General features: G+C 46.3%; 1 protein-coding gene across 2 annotated transcripts in view; it reads left to right on the top strand.

The window, feature by feature from the left end:
- palld (palladin, cytoskeletal associated protein) overlaps window positions 1-21,496 on the top strand; it is a 373,397-nt gene that overhangs the window by 114,257 nt on the left and 237,644 nt on the right. For both annotated transcript variants that reach the window (XM_041186090.1, XM_041186089.1), the window contains exon 2: window positions 12,390-12,565. The gene's annotated coding sequence lies outside the window, so the exon portion shown is untranslated. The remainder of the gene's footprint in view (window positions 1-12,389; window positions 12,566-21,496) is intronic.

Here is a 21,496-nt window from a genome sequence, read left to right as displayed (position 1 = left end):
TAGACCCCTCATGATTTTGTACACGTCTATCAAGTCTCCTCTTGGCCTTCTTTCCTCCAAGGAAAACAGTCCTAATTTCTTCAATCTATCCTACATAACTGAAGTTTCTCCTCCCTGGGACCATTCTTGAAGACCTCTTCTGTACTCTCTCTAATGCCTTCACATATTTCCTAAAGTGTGACGCAGAGAATTGGATGCAATACTCCAGCTGAGGCCAAACTAGCACTTTGTACAAGTTCATTATAACCTCTTTGCTTTAGTACTCTATGCCATTATTAAGCCCAGGATACTGCATGCACACTCCTAAGTTGCAAGGTGACCGTATCTATTTCCCAAAGGCTATTATTCTGCCACTATGAAAGCTTGGCCAAGTTTCAAAAGCTACAATTATTTCAGCAGGGTGTTCTGAGCTCACAGTTTGATTAACAGTTCAAAGAGGCTATAAAAGATTATTTGTCTTTGACGTGGGTTCTGAATAGAAGTGTGTGTGTGTAAGGGACAGCTGTACGAGGTGGTAAGAAATTTGTTTTTTTTTCATCTCCATGTGGCTCCTGAGGTCTTCCCATGGTGGTTGTTGAGTGAGTGACTATGGAGGTAGCATGGGGGGCATGAGGAAGCATGGGAAATGAGTTGGGATGGAGGGGCCATGGGGAGGTGATGAGGTCTCTGAGAGGTGATGGCTAGAGAGCCTAACGAGAGAGTGCAGAGAACCCAGGCCAGCTTTCTAACCAGCCCGCCTCAGTGCTCACCCACCCCTGTCATGGCCTAGGGTTTGGCCCTATCCCACCTCCCCGGAACTGGCTCTCAGGATTGGAAGTGTTAAGAGTAGATGGGGAGTGGTGAAGAGAATTACACAACCCGTGTGCCTCATGTTATGAAGTCACAATTTCCATATAAATGAAACTGCAATTTTCCCTGCATGTAGCCATATAAAGCTACACAATCAAATCTTGCCTTAAGGTTGTTGGTTTAGGTTTGTGCTATTCTACACGACCTTTGACACGCAGTGTTGAAATCATGAGGATTCTGATTCAAACTTGTCAAGCTGGAACATGAACATGTTAAATGAGCATTAACTGGGAAATGGTCATGACCCCAGAGATTGTTCAACATCAGTCATCAAGGCAGCTCCCTTGCAGCGTTAAACTCAGCGAACCTCTCTTGACACCAGCCACCTTCACTGTTTTAACGAAAACATATTTTAACAAAGCAACATGATTGGACTATATTCGTTTTTTTTTTAGCATATTCAATGCTGAAGTTGATGCATTTTTTTGGACTCAAAGGGAATCGAAGAATCTGGAGACCAAGCAGAAAAATGGAATTGAGGTTGAAGGTCAGCCGTGATCCTACTAAATGCTGAAGCAAGTATGATGAATATAGCCTACTCCTGTTCCTATTTCTTTGCTCAAACAGCCCTGCAGTGTCATGGGCAATCCTGGCTTGTGACTTTACAAAACGGAGAAGGTTCAATTGGGAAGGCACTGAACGCATGGAGAGACTTTGTCAGGAATGCGCAGAGGCAAAGTTGAGGTATCAGAGGGAGCGCACAACCTCCAAACAACCCATCTACCCAACCCTTCAAGCATGACCTGCCCTGCATGCGACAGAGCCTGCAGACTGCGCACTGTCAGCCACCTCCAAACTCATCGAACTGGAGTGGAAGCAAGTCATCCTCAATCCCAGGGGACTACCTGAGAAAAGAAGAGGAAGCTCCTTTCAGACATTCCTTAAAGCCTCCCGTTGTGAACAAGCTTTTGGCTGCCTGTTGGATATGTTTTTACTTGGCTCGGTGGCAAATTTTGTTTGACAGATCTCCCGTGAAGCACCAAGAGACAGTTTTACTACATTGGATGTGCTATATAAATGCAAGCTTTTGTTGTTACGAGAACGCCCTGGCCTGTTTAACTCTCCCTCCTACATTCCAGCAGTTCCAGGGCTTTAAACTCAGGCTAGTGGGTTGAATTATCAGTTTGTCAGGGGGGGTTCCGAATTGCCATCCCTCTGTAGGTAGCCAAAAACTGACCTGAGTCCTGTCGTACCACTTCACCAGCTGTTTCTTTGTCACACTGGGTAGAACGAGCGAGTCTCTTTGGCACGAAGACGGCCATTATGAATGATGGCAGGTGGTGCCCATATCTTGCTGGCAGTGGCTCTTAGTAAGATTAGTCCTGGAGTTGCCTCTCCATGGCTCTGGGGAGGTGGATTGAGTGAAACTATCATAATCTGTAGATCAAAAGAATGTTGTCAACATTCTCGATGAATCAATCTCACAATGCGACAGTCTACAAATCAGAACACCTGTTGTGATTTACAGGCCCTTAAATGCCTCCTTTGTAGAAAATCTTAGCGTGCTCTCTTGCCTATTACCATCTTTAAACCTGTAATTTCTTATCACCTGCAGGCTAAGGAGAGAGGGATTAGTCAGTAAAACAGGTGGTGTAGGGGAATGTAGAACAATATGGCTTCTTTAATATTGTTGCTGACTTGTTTTTTTGAATGGTGGAGCCACACGCCCTTTTGGAAATGACTCCTCTTCTTAAAAGATTTTGTCTGTCCCTGATTTTTAATAAGAGGAGTAAAACCCTCACCTCTCCCCTCCCCACCACGATAGAGAATGGGTTTGATACCTGAACTACACAGAGCAGGAAATCGTCTCACAAGGAATGAAAATACCCGCCCTGGAATCTAGAGAATCTTTGATCATGAGAAATGCTACATACAATGGTGCTGAGAATGAGCATCACATGGACTGGCTGAGATGAATAGTGTAGATATAATTTGCCATCATCGCCAGCTGTCTCTCAACTCGAGAATGACATCTACTCAGGGCTGTGAGTTGCTGCCATGGGTCTTCATGTGACTGAACAGGCCAATTCTCAACCCGCATGTCTTTGAGCACATTGGGCAGAATGTCCCACATGGTAGTGGGATCTGGAGCGCAGGATTTTGTTCCTTTTCTTCCCTTCTCCGTCACCGCTTTGCCTCATCATGAAAACGTTGAGACTCAAAGCGTGATGCAGCTTGACGGACAAGTTGTCGCCATTTTGAGCTATTGATAGTGAGCTCCTCCCAGTCATTGAAGTCAAAGCTGCTGTGCTACAAGGGGAGCTGCAGAGAGCCTTAGAAGCATTTTCTTTATCCTTCCCGCAATGCTGGCCATTTGAGAGTTGGGAAAACAGGCTTTTCAGCCATCCGAACACAGTGTCCAGCCCATTGTAGTTTGCATTTTGCTCGAATGAGTGCAGCGCTGGCTTCAAGAAGGGCACGAGTGTTTGTTTGACAGTCCTCCCATTGAACCTGGAGGATGTGGTGGAGGCATTGCTGACTGAATTTCTCTAGTGCTGCTGTGTCACTGGTACACAGTCCAGGTCTCACTGCAGTACAGGAGTGTGGTGACAACCAACTGCTCCATACACTGGGACTTTTGTTGACTTTGGAGGTCTTTGTTGTTAAACACTCATTGCTGTAGTTTGTAGAAGGCTGAGCCGGCGGAGCTGATCCGGTGTTGGATCCCCTCGTCAATGGTGGTCTCTTGAGAGGCGGCTGCTAAGGTGTGGGAAGTGCTCAACATATTCCAGAGTCTCTCCTTCAACAGATATGGGAGGTGGAATATTTGGCTCACCGGTTGTGGGTTGATATATGAGTTTTGCTTTGGCAACATTGAAGGACAGGACGAGTTCCTTGTGCACAGAATCGAAGACATCAAGAGGGCTTTGCAAATCCGGGGCAGAGTGGGCAGCAACATTGGATTCATATGCAAACTGCAGATCGTGTATATCTATTACGATCAGTTTAGTTCTGACACAGAGGCAACTGAAGTTAAAGAGTTTTCCATCTAAGTGGTATTTAATACTGACACCAGAGGGCAGTTGATCTTTGAGGTGAATAGCCACTGTCAGGTAGATTGTAAATAGTATGGGGGCTTTCGCACAGCCTCATTTGACACTGGTTTCAGACTTTGAGGGCGTCTGTTTCAGATCTTCCACTCAAGACAGTAGCAGTCATATCGTCATGAAGCAATTGCAGGATTGTGATGAAGCTTCCTGGACAATTAAATCTTCAGAGCACAATCCACAAAGCCTCACAATTTACTAAGTCAGATGCTTTGACCAAGTCGATGAATGCAATCAAGATTTCCCGATGCTGTTCTTGATATTTTCCTTGGATAAAATTAGATACAACTGAGAGTACGCTAGGTAGACAAATGAGGGAGAAAAGAATAGAAGATTATCCTGACATGGTTGGATGAAGAGGGGTGGCAGGAGGCTCCTCTGGACCATAAATGGCATTTATTTCGAGAGGACTAGAATATAAAAGCAGAGATGTGCTGCTGAGGCTTTATAAGGCTCTGGTCAGACCACATTTAGAATATTGTGAGCAATTTTGGGCCCGTATCTCAGGAAAGATGTGCTGGCCCTGGAGACAGTCCAGAGGAGGTTCACAAGAATGATCCCAGGAATGAAAGGTTTAACATATGAGGAACGTTTGAGGACTCTGGGTATATTCGATAGAGTTTAGAAGGATGAGGAGGGATCTGATTGAAACTTACAGAATACTGAAAGGCCTGGATAGAGTGGATGTGGGGAAGATGTTTCCATTAGTAGGAGAGACTGGGACCTGAGGGAATAGCCTCAGAGTAAACGGAAGACCTTTTAGAACAGAGATGAGGAGAAACTTCTTTAACCAGAGAGTGGTGAATCTATGGAATTCATTGCCACAGAAGGCTGTGAGGCCAGGTCATTGAGTGTATTTAAGACCGAGATAGATAGGTTCTTGATTGATAAGGGGATCAAAGGTTACGGGGAGAAGGCGGGAGAATGGGGTTGAGAAACTTATCAGCCATGATTGAATGGCGGAGCAGACTCAATGGGCCAAATGGCCTAATTTCTGCTCCTATGTCTTATGGTCTAAACATCTGCACCGACCAGTCAGATCAAATGTCCTATTTCAGTGCTGTAAATTTAATACACAGCAAACGTGTGTCGGCATTCGAGGAGAAAGGACAGGCAGGTGCACAGACTTCATTGTACAACAACAACTTATCCCTATATAGTGCCTTTAACATAACAAAACATCCCAAGGCGCTTCACAGGAACAGTAAGAGACAAAGTATGACACTGAGCCATATAAGGAGACAGTAGGTCAGGTGAACAAAAACTTGGTCAAAGAGCTAGGTTTTGAGAAGTGCCTTAAAGAAGGAAAGCGAGGTGGGGAGGTGGAAAGGGGTGGGGAGGGCATGCCAGAGCTTGGGGCCCAGTCACCTGAAGGTACGGCCACCAATGGTGCAGTGGTTAAAATTGGGGCTGAACAAGAGGCCAGAATTAGAGGAGCACAGATATCTCAGAGGTTTGCGAGGCTGGAGGAGATTTCAGAGATAGGGTGGGGTTAGGCCATGAAGGGATTTGAAAACGAGGATGAGAATTTTAAAATCAAGACGTTGCCAAACTGGGAGCCAATGTAGTTCAGCCAGCACAGGGGTGCGAGGGGAACAGGATTTGGTGCGAGTTAAGACATGGGCAGCAGTTTTGGATGACTTCAAGTTAAAAAGAGGGTAGCATGTGGGAGACAGAGAGGAGTGCTTTGCAATATTTGTCTTTAGGTAACAAAGGTGTGCATGAGAGTTTCAGCAGCAGCTGAGCTGAGACAGGGGCAATGTTACTGAGGTGGAAATAGGAAATAAGTCTTCAGAAGCTCATCTCAGAGTCAAATATGACACCAAGTTTGCGAACAGACGGACTTAATCTCAAACTATTTCCGGGAGTGGTAGACCTCTCACAGGAGGGAGTAGAGCAGCTCATTGTTACCCATCCCCTCCAATTCACACACTGACTTGTCCGAATACTGGGGCATTTTTCGACTGTGTCCGGCCAGGTAGGAGAGAGGGCTAAAAGTCTTAAAAATGGGAAACCCTATCCTGACTTGGTTCCAAATTGATCGCTGCCAGTTTGAAAGGTTGTGCAGAGAAGTGAAGGGCAACTAACCTGCTCTCTAGAGGCCAACACCGCTCCCTCTGTGTACATATCAGAACCATTCTTTCGGGTCAAAATCCTGGAACTCCCTTCCTAATAGCATGGTGAGTGTACCGACACCACATGGACTGCAGAGTTCAAGAAGGCAGCTCACCACCAGGAATGGGCAATAAATGTTGGCCCAGCCAGTGACATAACCCCTGAATGAATAATGTCATAAATGTTGTCAAAAGTTTTGTCTTACACTCATCAGGACAAACACAAGAATGCAAAATTTCAAACATTCACAACAATTTATACTACAGAAGCTAAGGCTGCTGATTGGTTGGTAAGTCTGATTGGCCGAGGCCTTGCCATAGAGAAAGCAATGGGGGACTATAGGCCCCCCAAGCTCCCAGCTAATTCAAAAAAGGTGCAAGGCTTGAACACATTCCTTGGAGGGCAGTCAAGGGGGAGGGGGGTAGTCAGGGGTTTGGAGAGTAGTTGGGGGATCCTGTGGATGGCCTCGTGTGGTCTCTGGGAAGTAGCTCGGGGGGTGGGGAGGGCAGCCATGAGGGGAAGGGGGTAGTCGGGGGGAGGGGGGGGGGGGGGTGCGTATGGTGCAGAAGAGAGTGGGGGAGGGGTAGGTGTGTAGTCAGGGAGGTGGGGAGGGCAGCCACTGGGGAAAGAGGTGGTCTGGGAGAGGTGAGGAGGGTAGTGGAGGAGGGGGTAGTTGGGAGGGGTGAGTGCATAGTCAGGGGGGTGGGGAGAACAGTTGAGGGATACTCAGGGTGTCGGAAGGGCAGCCGGGGGGTGGGGAGGGTAGTCAGGGGATTCCGTGAGGGTCAGGAGTATAGTCGGGAGGTCCCATGGGGGGGGTCGGGAAGGGTGGTGGAGCCCAGGTGGGTCAGTACAATAGTTACCCAGAGGTTAGAAGTGGTTCCCAATGGAAGCTTGACCTTTTCGGGCAATGGCCGTGTAATCCTTATGGAAGACCTCCGGTGGGCAGGGTGAGGGGGGGTTGGGGAGGGGGAGCAGGTGTGCCCCAGTGCATCTTTCATGTACCCCAGGTATGATGCCCCGGGGAAGGGAAGTAATGGGCCAATGTTTTTTTTATGTATTTCAAAACCTGTCAATGAAAGAATCCCAGGGACAGGTGACTGTCTCTTCTTTCTCCACTTGGGCCTGGGGTACCCCTGTGGTCCACACACCCCTCTGAAAGGCTGTGAACCAAGTCTACTGACCAATGGGGACTGAGCTTACTAAAACTGCGAGGTGGAGGTTTAATCTTTCCACCCCCACTGGTGAGGGCGGGAGAGCTGCGTGTAGGCCGACTGCTCGCACCGGCAAGAATTTCCAGAAACGGGAAGGGGAGCAGGGGGATCTGAAATCGATTACGGCCTGCCATTTCCAAAGGGCTGCCAAATCATCCTGACTTAGCGAAAATCTGGGCCCATGTCATAAGACCATCAGGAATATGGCCGACCAAAGTTGGCAACTCTGGTTGAGCTGGTCTGGAAAAAGAAAGTGGGAGGGCGAATGGCGAGCAAACTTCCCACCCCAAAGGGTAACAAGACAAAAATTAAGTTTGTCATGAGCTGGAGAACATGTCCCTTCCTCTTCAGTCTCCTCAAAATTTAACCTCCTACACTAGGCCACAACTTGGGTTGCCGACTATGGTTGAACGTAACTTCCTGGAGATTTTATCACATGATCTTTTACCTCTGATTACCCTTCCCCCACAGCATTACTGTTGGGTTGCCTACATGCCCGTTCCTCACAACCTGCTTTCCTAAACCAATTTGGTGATTCTTGACTCTCAGTCCAACAGTTGATTTCCTTTAAACTCCAACATGTTCATGAACAAAAGTGTTCAATGAAAATGAAAGAGAAGCACACAATTCCCCAATGAATTTTCTCCCCAGGCTTTGTTCACAGCAGTGATTAACCTTTGGTTAATCATTTTGAGATTAATTGTCAATTCCTGGAAATACCAGGACAATTCTGGAGGGTTGGTAACCCTTGCAGTAAGAAGAAAGTCTGAAATTCCTCTGTTGATTTAAAAACAAGACAATGCCTGCTTCTTCTGTCCAATTAGTAAGTGACTGATGGATTTGCAGGAACACGCAGCCTTGAAACGTGTGATTCCTGAGAATGCAGTTTTGTTAGCGACTGGCTAATTGCACAGAGTGGCGGGCAGGACCTCTCCTGGTTTTCATCAGAAGAGGAATTTCAATCCCCTCCGATGCCTTCAATAGAAAGACACATAAAACAGTGATGGCTTTCCTTCATTATAATGTGCTTGTCAAGGTGAGGGGCGCCAATAAAGCTGAATAGGTAAATAAGACACTTTGCATTACAACACTACCACCCAAATAATATGTTTCTATGCCAATATTCTTATGAGTTTGGAACCATAGAATTGTAAGCATGGAAAGTGGCCATTTGGCCCATTGTGCCTGTACTGGATCTTTGAAAGAGCAGCTTAATTAGCCCCAGCCACCTACCCTTTCCTCGTAGCCCTGTGATTCACTTCTTTTCAAGTATTTATCCAATTCCTTTTTGAAAGTTACAATTGAATCTCCATCTTCCGCCCTTTCAGGCAGCGCCTTCCAGATCGTAATACCTCTGTGGCAAGCTTCTACCTTGTGAGACGATGGATTGCGCCTTGGTGGTCAACTCTGTGTTGAGCATCACCTGGTGTGTCTCAAGAGCCCCACTCTGGCATGGCAGTCCCCGCCACCTTTGCAGCAGAGGAAGACAGTGGGCTGAGAAGTTGCACAATTCACTGCCCCTGTTTTCTCTGGGCCCTCCTCTCGGCCAGGAAAGCCTTGCGTTTCTTCTTGCCTCTTCCAATGCCACTCAAAACAGTCAGGCTCCAGAGGTCAGGGCCGTTAGCGACTGTCTCCAAGTTGTCAGTGCCAATGTCCGCCACCTTCATATCTCACTTGTAGGTGTCCTTGTAGCGGAGGCATTGGTGCTCAGGAGGTCGTGACCCAGTGGCCAATTCACCGTACAGAAGATCTTTGGCTACATGGATGAACGCAGCCAAGCCAGCGGAGATGTCATTGACTTAGCAATGAGTGTGTGCTGGTGGAATTAGCACACTCCAGGATCTCTGAGTTGGCAACATAACAACTCACCACATAAAAACTACCGGAAACCAGGGCTGACATACTATATTACGCTTTCCTTGTGAACTCTTTTACACGCGATTGGTGAAAAAAAACGCAAAAAAATTCAATCGGACAAAAGGCATCTAAAGGAGCATATTGTTGTAGGTGCCCTGGTCCGACTCTGAAAGATGCTTACCTATTGACAAGGGCACGGTTTTTTTTTCAGTAGTTCATAGAAACTTTATTGGCGGCCTTTATGTCGGAATCCTTGCCAGGTGAGGATTCCCAAACCCAATGAGGATTTGGTTTTGTGGAATGAGACAGTTAGCCTACACAGGAAAAATATTACCACTGGAATAATGGCTAATCTTTGCTCTTGTTAATTAAAAAGAAAGGCGGATGGATCTTCCTTCAGGTTAGTTTGCTATTTGGTGCTGCACTGGAGGCAGCGCTGGAGAACACGGGGCTAAAGAATATTTCTTTGCTTCGGTTTTTGGTGAAAGTATACCCCCTCTCAGAACGAAAACAGAGGGTGCTGGATAAGCTCAGCAGGTCTGGCAGCATCAGTGGGGAGAGAAACCGAGTTAACATTTCGAGCTGACTATGACTCTTCTTCAGAACTCTACAGCCTGGCTGGTTTGGGCATCATCAGTGACCTCCTTAAAAGGGTAAACCCGGGGTGATCTTAATCGTGGATCAAAGGAAAAGAAATACTTGCATTTATAAGGCACCTTTCACAAAGTCAGGACTTCCTAAAGCACTCCGCAGCCTCTGGAGTACTTTCTGAAATTTAGTCACTGTGGTAAAATGGGGAAATGCAGCAGCCAGTTTGTGCTCAGCAAGATCCCACAAACGTGGGTGAGTGGGCAAAAAATTTGGCAGGTGGAGAACAATATGGGAAAATGTGAACTTGTCCACTTTGGCAGGAAGAATAACAAAGCAGCACATTATTTAAATAGAGAGACATTGCATCTGGGTATCCTAGACCATAAGACCATAAGACCATAAGACATAGGAGCAGAAATAAGGCCATTCGGTCCATCGAGTCTGCTCCGCCATTCAATCATGGCTAATAAGTTTCTCAACCCCATTTTCCAGCCTTCTCCCTGTAACCTTTGATCCCCTTACCAATCAAGAACCTATCTATCTCTGTCTTAAATACACTCAATGACCTGGCCTCCACAGCCTTCTGTGGCAATGAATTCCATAGATTCACCACTATCTGGCTAAAGAAGTTTCTCCTCATCTCTGTTCTAAAAGGTCTTCCTGGTACATGATTAACAAAAAGTTAGTATTCAGGTGCAGCAAGTGATTAGTAGGGCAAATGGAATGTTGGCGTTTATTGCAAGAGGAATGGAATATAAAAGTAGGGAAGTTTTACTGCAGCTGTACAGGGGCTTGGTGCGACCACATCTGGAATACTGTGTCCAGTTTTGGCCTCCTTATTTGAAAAAGGATATAATTGTATTAGAAACAGTTCAGAGAAGGCTCACTCGACTCATGCCTGGGATGAAGGGCTTATCCTATGAAGAAAGTTTGAACAGGTTGGACACATACCCATTGGAGTTTGGAAGAATGAGAGGTGATCGTATTGAAACATATCAAGATCCTGAGGGGACTTAATTGGGGTGGATAGCAGGAGGATGTTTTCTCCTGTGGGGAAGACTAGAACTCGGGGACACAGTTTAAAAATAAGGGGTCTCCCTTTTAAGACAGAAATGGGGAGAAACATTTTCCCTTAGAGGGCTGTTAGTCTGTGAAACTCTCTTCCCCAGGAAGCAGTGGGGCCTGGGTCATTGAATTTATTTAAGGCTGAGTTAGACAGATTTTTGATAGACAAAGGAGCCAAGGGTTATGGGGGCAGACAGAAAAGTGGATTTGAGACCACAACCAGATCAGCCATGATCTTATCGAATGGCGGAGCAGGCTCAAGGGGCTGAATGGCCTACACCTGCTCCTAAGTCCTATGTTCCTACAAACAGCAATAAGATAAATGACCAGATAATTTACTTAGGCAATGTTGATTGAGGAGATAACTCTTGGCCAGGCCACCAGAGCTAACTCCCCTGCTCTCCTTCGAAATGGTGTCGGGGGATCTTTCACATCTATCTGAGAGGGCAAGTAGGTGGGACCTCATTTTCACATCTCATCTGAAAGATGGCATCTCCCACAATGCTGCGCTCCCTCAGTGCTGCACTGGGATTGCCTATCTGGTTTATGTGCTCAACACTCCAGACTAGAAGAGCAGCCAGTCTAGACGCCTGGCTATTGAGTCAGAGACTTTGATACTATCGAAGAGGGAATTGGATATGTATTTAAAAAGGGAAAATATAAATCAAAATCCAGGGAAATGGGATTCGTGTTGGGAGTTCTAATTAACGATCTAGCACTAGTGACGGGCTGAGCGGCCTGAGCTGTATGACTTTATGGTTGACTGGACTTGGTGGGGCTGATCTAACTTTTCGGGGAGGGCTCATTCCTTCCTGCTTCACTTCCATTCCAAAGGTAAGGTGGGTTCTAGTGGATTAGCAGTAAGAACGGAATTAGCTAGCAGGCCGGCAGTAATAACTCTGTGCACACTGGCAGGGCGCTAAACCTTAGCTCTCAATAACCAGGGTCTAACTTCTCTGAATTTAGGCAGGTGGGCTGAGAGCTCACAATCTACATCAGGTAGGAGAAAACTCTGTCCGTGGAATCGTCTCTAGTCTAGGGTTGGGTTTCGGAATGCTCTCAGCAAAGGAGCAGATCAACCCCTCCCATGAAAAAAATGTGGAATATTAACATTAAACCCTGTCACTAGCTCCTAGTTTGAACCCATTAGGCTCATTGTCAACTATTCAGAATTGCTTTATAGTGCACTTTGCTACATCTATTATCTAATCACCACTTTCATCCTATACTGTAACTGCAATAGGAGTCCACCACGTTCCTTTTAATTACCATCCAGATCTTTTGAAGGAACCGCCCCGTTTAAGTTGCCTTTAGTTACTGTTCAATCCTCATTATCATAAAGAAAATGTGTGTGTTGTTAATATGTAGAAGGGTGTGGCTGACAGTGGAGTATATCAAAGACCACTGTCAAATTAAGAAGAGGGCAGGGATAACCTTGGAGTTTTCTTTTTAATTGGAATTTGCACCAAGTAGATTGTCAACTTGATTTGCCCTGAGCTGTCGAGTCTGAATAGTGAGCCGTCTAAACTCAGGTATGGTCTATATTTTGCTTCAAACTGGCCTATCAAAACTTTTCTTTGGCTGTAGACGTCCAAAGTTTAATTGAAAAAAGGAAATAAAATTCCCTATTCCTATCTGACTAATCCCGCAGATGGTTCTGTGAGGGGAAAGAGCTGGAAAACTCCCCAGATGTCCAGATATTCCAGGATGGTGACCTCTATACCTTAGCTATTGCCGAAGCTTTCGAGGACGACACTGGTCGGTACAGCTGTACAGCAACCAACTGCTTTGGATTAGACACTACATCCGCTGAGGTCTATATTGAAGGTAGGTGTATGATATTTATTTAACTACCTGCTACTTAATAGTGGTCTGGAATCTGTTGCTTGGGTGATGGGGTGTTTGATTTGGCCTATCTTTTTAAGGCCACCACTCATGCCCTCCACTCCGCACATGTTGTCTGAAGATGATCGTCATCTCTTCGAGGGTTGATTGTTGATTGGTTTATTTTGATGCATTTTGGGTGCTCTCTGCAAATCCTTGGTCTTTGGAAAGGTCAGGAAAGTTGACAGAAAAGTGTTGCAGAAGATGCAACAATAAGCAGCAACAACTTACATTTATAAAGCATCTTTATGTCATAAAACATCCCAAGGTGCTTCACAAGGGGATAATCAGACAAAATTTGACACCAAGCCAAATAAGGAGATATTAGGACCAATGATCAGAAGTTTGGCCAAAGGGTTAGGTGTTGTTTGGAAAAGTGCCTTTGTCCAATGTAGCTTGCCATAGGCTTGCCATACACATGAGACCTCAGATGTCATCTTTGGTGTAGAAAGGCTTGAGAGAAGAGGCCATTTCATCCACCACTTGGAACAGGTGTTAAGGAGCACCTTAAAGGAAGAGAGAGAGAGACGAGGGAATTCCGGAGCTTAAGGCCAAGGTAGCTGAAGACATGGCTGCCAATGGAGGGGTGACGGAATTGAGGAATGCACAAGAGGCCAGAATTGGAGGAATGCAGAGTTCTCGGGGGACTGCATGGCTGGAGGACATGAGAGTTAAATCATGGAATAGTTACCGCACAGAAGGAGTCATTCAGCCTCTTATGTTTGTGCCAACTCTCTGCAAGAACAAAACAGCTAGTTCACTCTCCCGCATTTTTCCCTCAGCCCCACAAATTTTTTCACTTCAGATAGTTATCCAATTCCATTCCGAAAGCTACAATTGAATCTGCCTCCATCACAGCCTCAGGCAATGTGGATTCCGCCAGGTTCACTCAACTCCTGACCTCATTATAGCCTTGATTCAAATATTGGCAAAAGAGTTGAAATCCCAAGGTGAGTTGAGAGTGACTGCCCTTGACATCAGGGCTGCATTTGGTTGCATGTGCATCAAAGATCCCTGGCAAAACTGGAGTCACTGGGAATCGGGGGAAAACTCTCCACTGTTTGGAGTCACACCTAGCACAAAGGAAGATGGTTGTAGTTGTTGGAGGTCAGTCATCTCAGCTCCAGGACATCACTGCAGGAGTTCCTCAGGGTACTGTCCTTGGCTCAACCATCTTCAGCTACTTCATCAATGACCTTCCTTCTATCATAAGGTCAAAATTGGGGATGTTTGCTGATGATTGCACAATGTTCAGCACCATTCATGACTCCTCAGATACTAAAGCAGTCAAGACCAAATGCAACAAGACCTGGACAACATTCAAGCTTGTTCTAATAAGTGGCAAGAAATATTCATGCCACACAAGTGTCAGGTAATGACCATCTCCAACAAGAAAGAATCTAACCACCTTGACATTCAATGGCATTACTATTGCTGACTCCCCACTATCAACATCCTGGGGGTTACCATTGACCAGAAACTGAACTGAACCAGCCATATAAATACTGTGGCTACAAGAACAGGTCAGAGGCTAGAATTCTGTGGCAAGTAACTCACCTCCTGGCTCCCCAAAGCCTGTCCACCATCTACAAGGCAAAAGTCAGAAGTGTGAGTGAATACTCTCCACTTGACTGGATGAGTGCCACAACACTCAAGAAGCTTGACACCATCCAGGACAAAGCAGCCCGCTTGATTGGCACCACATCCACAAACATTTCTCCCTCCACCATCAATTCACAGTGGCAGCAGTGTGTACCATGTACACTGATGCACTGCCGCAAGTCACCAAGGCTCCTGATTCTAACCACTCATTGCGTAATAAGGGGATTTATATGGATGGAAGGATTGTAGCGTGTAAAATACATTGGCCCTTAACACCTGATCCTCGGGGTGTCATACCTGAGGGGTAGCCCATCCCCTCGTAAGGTCGGCATGGCAATTGCCTGGGAAGTTCAAAGTCCCATTGGGCAATTGCCCTGTATAGGAAACCACCCGAAACTGCAATTTAAGTCGTAAACTTTGGACGGTTCCAACTGCCTCACAACAATAGTTCCCAGATAAAGTTAGAAGAATTAAAACCACTTCTAACTCCTGGGTAACTGACCCAGCCTGAGACCCCCACACGACTCTGCCATCCTCCAACCTTCCACAGGACCCCCAAACTACCCCCAACCATCCACAGCTCTCCACGGGACCCACAGACACACCCCATTTGACCTCTGGACCCCCCACGGGAACCCCCCCAGATACCTCCCCAACATTTGACGACCTTCCCCCTGACCTGACTGCCCTCCTCACATACGACTACCCCCCCCGACTCTCAACTGCACTCCGCACCCCCCAACTTCAACCTCCAACTACTCCCCCATCCCCTGACAATCCCCCACCCCACCCCCTGACTACTATATATATAAAAAACAGGCTAGACATAGGTTACTATATATATATAAAACATAGGCTACTACATATATAACATAGGCTATAAACATAGGCTAGGTAAGAAAGAAGTGAGCTTAGCAAGGCTAAATGGAATATATCTTAATACAAAGAGCCTGAGGAATAAGACAGACGAGCTGAGGGCACAATTAGGCATGTGGGAGTATGATATCATAGCTATGACCGAGACTTGGATAAAAGAAGGGCAGGATTGGCAGCTTAACATTCCTGGTTATAGGGCATTCAGACAAGATAGAGAGGGGGGTAGACGAGGAGGGGGGTTTGCAACATTGATCCAGGAATCAATTACAGCAGTGAGGAGGGATGATGTCTTGGAAAGATCATCAAATGAGGCCATATGGGTAGAAGTAAAAAACGCAAAAGGGGCAAACATATTCTTGGCCCCCAAACAGCCAGGGTGAGATAGAGGATCAAATATGTAATCAAATTTCAGAGAAGTGTCGGAATAATAAGGCAGTAATAGTAGAGGATTTTAACTATTCAAATATTAACTGGGATAGTTTTAGTATGCAAGGTAGGGAAGGAGCAAAATTCTTAAGTTGCATCTGGGAGAATGTTTTTAACCAGTACGTAGAAAGCCTAACAAGGGAGGGGACAGTTCTGGACCTAATATTCGGAAATGAGACCAGGCAGGTGGAAGGCGTTTCAGGTGGGGGAGCATTTTGGAGATAGTGATCATAACTCAGTTAGATTTAGGGTAGTTATGGAAAAGGGTAAGGTTGGGTTGGGAATAAAAGTTCTAAACTGGGGAAAGGCTAACTCTACTAAGATGAGATGCAATTTGGCCCAAGTGGACTGGGAGCAGCTACTTGCAGATAAAACTGTAAGAGCAGTGGGAGGCATTCAAGGAGGAAATAGCAAGAGTACAGGGCAAATATGTTCCCGTAAAGACGAAGCAGGGGAACCAAGTCTGGAGAACCCTGGATGTCAAGGGTCATAAAGGTTAGGATTAAGAGAAAAAGAGAAGGTTATAGTGGATACCGAGGGCTCAATATAGCAGATTCGCTAGAGGAGTATAAAAGTGCAGAGGGAACTTAAAAAGGAAATGAGGAAAGCTAAGAGAGTGCATGAGAAAGCAGAATAAAGGAAAACCCAAAAGGGTGTTTTAAATATATAAAGAGCAAGAAAATTACAGGGGAAAGAGTAGGGCTAATTAGGGACTGTAGAACTAATCTGTGTGTGGACCCGGAAGACGTGGGTACAGTCCTCAATGAATACTTTGCATCGGTCTTCACAATGGAAAAGGATGACGCAGGTATAGACATCAGAGTGGAGGTCTGTGAAATATTCGACAAAATCAACACAGAGAGAGAGGAGGTACTAGCAAGTTTAGCAGCCTTAAAAATGGATAAATCCGCAGGCCCGGATAAGATGTATCCCAGGCTGTTGAGGGAGACAAGGGGAGAAATGTCAGAGGCCCTGATAGTAATTTCCAAATCCTCTCTGGCCACAGGTGAGGTGCCAGAGGACTGGAGGACTGTTAATGTTGCCCCATTATTAAAAAAGGGAGGAAGGGATAGACCAGGAAATTACAAGCCAGCCAGGCTAATTTCGGTGGTGGGGAAGTTACTAGAAAGAATTCCGAGGGACAGAATATATCTGCACTTGGAGAGACAGGGATTAATCAGGGATAGTCGGCATGGATTTGTTAAGGGAAGGTTGTTTTTTGACAAATTTGATCGAGGTAACCAGGAGTGTTGATGAGGGTAATGCATTTGATGTGATCTACATGGACTTTAGCAAGGCTTTTGATAAGGTCCCTCATGGCAGACTGGTCAAGAAAATAAGAGCCCATGGGATCCAAGACAAAGCGGCACATTAGATCCAAAATTGGTTGAAAGGCAGGAAGCAGAGGGTGATGGTAGAGGGACGTTTCTGCGACTGGAAGTCTGTTTCCAGTGGGGTTCTGCAGGGCTCGGTGCTGGGGACATTGCTGTTTGTGGTGTACATAAATGATTTGGATTTAAATGTACAGGATATGATCAAGAAGTTTGCGGATGACACGAAAATTGATAGGGTGATAAATAGTGAGGTGAATTGCTGTAAACTCCAGGAGGATATTGATGGACTGGTCAGGTGGGCAGAGCAGTGGCAAATGGAATTCAACCTAGAAAAGTGTGAGGTAATGCACTTGGGGAGAGCTAACACTATGAATGGTAGGACCCTGGAAAGCACTGAAGATTAGAGAGACCTTGATGTACATATCAATAGGTCCCGGAAGGTAGCAGGGTAGGTAGATAAGGTGGTTAAGAGGCCATATGGGATACTTGCCTGGACTAGGCGAGGCATAGATTACAAGAGCAGGTAGGTTATGCTGGAACTGTATAAAATGCTGGTTAGGCCACAACCGGAGTACTGTGTGCAGTTCTGGTCACCACATTATAGGAAGGATGTGATTACACTGGAGAGGGTGCAGAGGAGATTTACCAGGATGTTGCCTGGGCTGGAGGGTCTGAGCTATGAGAAAAGATTGGATAGGCTGGGGTTGTTTTCCTTGGAGCAGCAAAGGTTGAGAGGGGACCTGATAGGAGGTGTATAAGGTTATGAGGGTCATAGATAGGGTGGATAGGAAGGCATTTTTTCCATTAGTAGAGGGGTCAATAACCAGGAGGCATAGATTTAAGGTAAGAGGTAGAAAGCTAAGAGGGGAGTTGAGGAGAAACATTTTCACCCAGAAGGTGGTGGGAGTCTGGAATTTACTGCCTGAAAGGGTGGTTGAGTCAGAAACTCTCATAACATTGAAGAAGTATTTAGATATTCACTTCAGCCCTTCAGGGCTGTGGGCCAAATGCTGGAAAATGGAATTAGTGTAGTCAGATCTTTGTTCAGGACTGTGGACATGATGAGCCGAATGGCCTCCTTCTGTGCTGTAGCTATCTATGAGTCTATAAATGAGTTCGATGAAGGGATGGATGGGATGGTTGCCAAATTTTCCGACAACACAATGATAGATAGGAAAGTATTCTGTGAAGAGGATATAAGGAGGCTAAAAACAGATATAGATAGATTAACTCAGTGGACAAAGATCTGGCAGATAGAGTATAATGTGGGAAAATGTGAAATTGTCCATTTTGGCAGGAAGAATAAAAGAGAAGCATATTATCTAAATGGTGAGAGATTGCAGAACTCTGAGGTACAGAGGGATCTGGGTGTCCTAGTGCATGAATCACAAAAGGTTAGTATGCAGGTACAGCATTAATCAGGAAAGCTAATACAATGTTGTCAATTGTTGCAAGGAGAATTGAATACAAAAGTGGGAAGATTATGCTTCAGTTGTACAGAGCACTAGTGAGACCACATTTGGAGTACAGTGTACAGATTTGGTCACCTTATTTAAGGAAGGATGTAAATGAGTTAAAAGCTGTTCAGAGAAGATCTACCAGACCAGTACTTGGAATGGGTGGGTTGTCTAATGAGGAAAGGTTGGACAGGTTAGGCTTGTATCCACTGGAGTTTAGCAGACTAAGAGGTGACTTGATTGAAACATATAAGATCTTGAGGGGACTTGACAGGGTGGATGTGGAGAGAATGTTTCCTCTTGTTGGAGAATCTGGAACTTGGGGTCACTGTTTAAAAATAAGGGGTCACCCATTTAAAACAGAGATGAGAAGAAATTTTTTCACCCAGAGGGTTGGGTCTTTGGAACTCTCTTCCTGAAAAGGTGGTGGAAGCAGAGTCTTTAAATAGTTTTAAGGCAGAGTTGGATAGATTCTTGGTAAGCAAGGGGGTGATTGTTATCGGCAGTGGGTGGGATGCAGATTTCAGGTTACTATCAGAACAGCCATGATCTTATTAAATGGTGGAGCAGGCTCGAGGGGCTGAATGGCCTACAGCTGCTCCTTGTTCGTATGTTTGCATGTACCCCCCTGACTGCCCTCCCCAGTCCCTGACAACACCCACATCCCTTAAGCTGCTATCCCCACCCTCCTAATGATTACCCAATCTCTCCACTAACTAACCCTGACCACCCAACCCCCCACTGACCACCCCTTCCACTGACAACCTGACCCCTGGACCCCAACCCCACTGACCACTCAGCCCCCCTCCATTGACCACCTGACCCCAACACTGACCACCCCCTACACCACCCCACCTGTCCACTGACCACCACCCCCCTGCTGACCACCCAACCTCCCCCTCTGACCACTTGACCCCACCTTCTGACCACCCCTCCACTGTCCACCTAACCCTCCCCCCCCAACCACTGGTCACTCCCCCAGTGACCACCCAGCACCCCCCTGACTACCCACCCCCAATCCGCAGCTCCCCCCCCCACCCCAACCACCCTACCTTGCACCTAATCCTACCTTCCGACTCCAAATTGAACCCACTTTTTTAAATTCATTTATGGGATGTGGGCATTGCTGGCTAGGGCGGCATTTATTGCCCATCCCTAATTGCCCTTGGGAAGGTGATGTTGTGCTGCTCTCTTGACCCGCTGCAGTCCCTTTGACATAGCTACACCCGCAGTGCTGTTAGGATGGGAGTTCCAGGATTTTGACCCAACGACAATGAAGGAACGGCGATATATTTCCAAGTCAGGATGGTGAGTGGCTTATGGATTAACTTACCCCACTCACTTACCTTCTCTCTGGCTTCTCAAAGTGGCTGGACTTATAAACCTGCCGGCTTTATGGCAACTAGTGCTGTAAAAAAAAAAGGGGGGTGCGTTTTCCTGAATCTCAACTCTCCTACATGCGACTGAAGGCCTGGGGGACCCCGCTGCACTGCACTTACCTCACCCAGCCTGAGTCGGGAGGTCAGACAAGAAAGGAGTGGCTGCGTCTCGGGGTAAGTAACTAGGAGCAGGGTGGCAATCCGACTGTGATAGCCATTGTATTTTTTTTTGTGTGAAAGTGTATACGTACACCCCTCCAAGGGTAAAAATTAAACTGCTGAGAAGTACACAGATAGTGGTCGATCACAGTAGGCAGGATGCATGCATGAGAAATGCTGCTTTTATATTACATGGACCTCTCATGACTGTTTATATCCTAAGGACAAAAGCATTATAGCATCTCGCACCGAGTTCTGTTCTGCTGCTCACGTACAGCAATGTTTACTCTGCTCATCTCTTTGAATCCATAAAGCCTAAATCAGCACATCTTGTGATTATTAAGGGATTAAGTACTGTCGATGATGCAGTCCCTATGCCTTCCTAAAACTCTCTCTAAAGCGCCCCTTTGAACCTCCCTTTTTGACGGAGTTTTGGATTATCTGTCCTGATACCTCCTTATGCGGCATGGTGGCAAGTTGAGCGGGATTTCCCGGCCCCGCCCATTGCCGGGATCATCCGGTCCAACTGAAAGTCAGTGGGGACTTTTGGCTGAGCCACCGAATCTCCCAGGGAGGCTCCCAACACAACGGGGACCCGAAAACCCCAGCCATTGTGTTTGACAACCCTCCTGCGAAGTGTGTTTTACTGTGGTAAGGGCGCTCCATAAATGAGCGTGGTGTTGATGAGATTAGCTTGTGGATTAACAATTAGATCCTGTGTAAGAAAGTAACAAGAGGAACACTTGCACTTTTTCTTTCTGCCTGATGCAGAGACTATTTCCTAACACCCCTCCTGAACCATCCACCGACCCCCTTCTTATTTAGGAAAGATCTATTATCTGAAGGCACCCACTCTGGTAACCGATTTCAATACATGTTGATCTTTCTATTGCTGTGTAAAGGCAGGAGACTAATGGCCTGGGGGAAGGGGAGGGGGATCTAGCAGCCTTTTTCTAAATCATTATTCGAAACGTGGGCATCGCTGGCTGGGCCAGCATTTATTGCCCATCCCTAATTGCCCGTGAGAAGGTGGTGGTGAGCTGCCTTCTTGAACCGCTGCAGTCCATGTGGTGTAGCTACACCCACAGTGCTGTTAGGGAGGGAGTTCCAGGATTTTGACCCAGCCACAGTGAAGGAACAGCGATATCTTTCTAAGTCAGGATGGCGAGTGGCTTGGAGGGGAACTTGCATGTGGTGGCGTTCCCATGTGTCTGCTGCCCTCATCAATTCTAGATGGTGTTGTCAAAGGAGCGTTGGTGAGTTGCTGCAGCTTGTATAGTGTACATGCTGCTGCCACTCTCTGCCAGTGGTAGAGGGAGTGAGGTGCTGGTCAAGTGGAATGCTTTCTCCTGGAGGGCATTGAAGTCCTCAAGTGTCATTGGAGCTGTGCTCATCCACAATTCCATGACATGCTCAAGTCTAGGTGGTGGAGAGGCATTGGGAGAGTCAGGAGGTAAGCTACTGAATGCAGAATTCCACAGAGGAGGGGAGTGGGAGGGCTGGAGTCAGAGGTGGGTTTGAAAGCAGATGAATGCAGTCCCCAGAATGAGTTACATCAGTGCTTCTTTAACCCTTTTTTTTGATTGAAGGACCCCTTTTCAAAAGGATTAGTAATCCTGGACCCAAAGACATCTGGATTAT

Source organism: Carcharodon carcharias, chromosome 4 (assembly GCF_017639515.1).
Source record: "Carcharodon carcharias isolate sCarCar2 chromosome 4, sCarCar2.pri, whole genome shotgun sequence".
NCBI classification, from domain to species: domain Eukaryota; kingdom Metazoa; phylum Chordata; class Chondrichthyes; order Lamniformes; family Lamnidae; genus Carcharodon; species Carcharodon carcharias.
Note: the sequence above shows the minus strand (reverse complement) of the source record. Positions and strands in the feature narration are given on the sequence as shown.